Here is an 869-nt window from a genome sequence, read left to right as displayed (position 1 = left end):
GATATGTCCATCTCATGACACTCTGGCTTTACTTTTCATTTGTGCCGTGGCTCCAATGCTTGATTTGGCTTACAATCTCAATTAATCAATTGAGATTTAAACAAATCACTTAACTTCCATGAACCTCAGTTTCCCCAGTGAGAGATTTTCTTTAATATGGCTACAGATGTAATCCATATCATTTCAGATTGAAAGATGTATCAATATTACCTACTTGATGTTGAATCCCCTCTAGATTCCCTGTCGTCATAATGCTCTTTGTACAAAACCTCTTACAAATGTACAGTGCAGTTTGTATTTGGACAGCCCAGACCTTAGCAAACCTTTTACACTGATGAATATAATATATTGATTAATAATTGACCATAATTGATTAATGATACATTGATCCATTAATTGGACATTGATGATTCACATTGATTGAGCATAACGCCAAAATACACAGGTTCAATTTCTGTTCTAAAGAGAAGATATTTATGTAACATATGTGCAAAAGAGCTATGTAAAGTAAATGGCATTAAAATGCAAGGTATTATATTTAAATTCACTTATGACAAATTATGTTAACATGTCAAACTGACTTCAAACTGTGTACCTTATTAACCAGTCTGCATATTAAAACCACATCAGTTTTCCTAGGGTAGAGCTTTTCAGACTTTGCTAAGCATTTCTTTTTATTTCTAACTCCCAGGACCGGAATATTCCACTTCATTCTCTCTGTTTATCGAAGTTCTACTCCTCTGTCAATGACGATATCATTACATACCTCCTCTGCTCATTTAATTTTTTGCCTAAATCTGAAGAAATATCTCTTATCTTAAAATAACCATCATGTTTACTTCCAAACTATAAATGTTCAGAATAGGATG

This window comes from Lipotes vexillifer, unplaced genomic scaffold, assembly GCF_000442215.2.
Source record: "Lipotes vexillifer unplaced genomic scaffold, Lipotes_vexillifer_v1.1 scaffold295, whole genome shotgun sequence".
In the NCBI taxonomy this organism is placed as follows: domain Eukaryota; kingdom Metazoa; phylum Chordata; class Mammalia; order Artiodactyla; family Lipotidae; genus Lipotes; species Lipotes vexillifer.
This window is presented reverse-complemented; position numbering follows the sequence as displayed.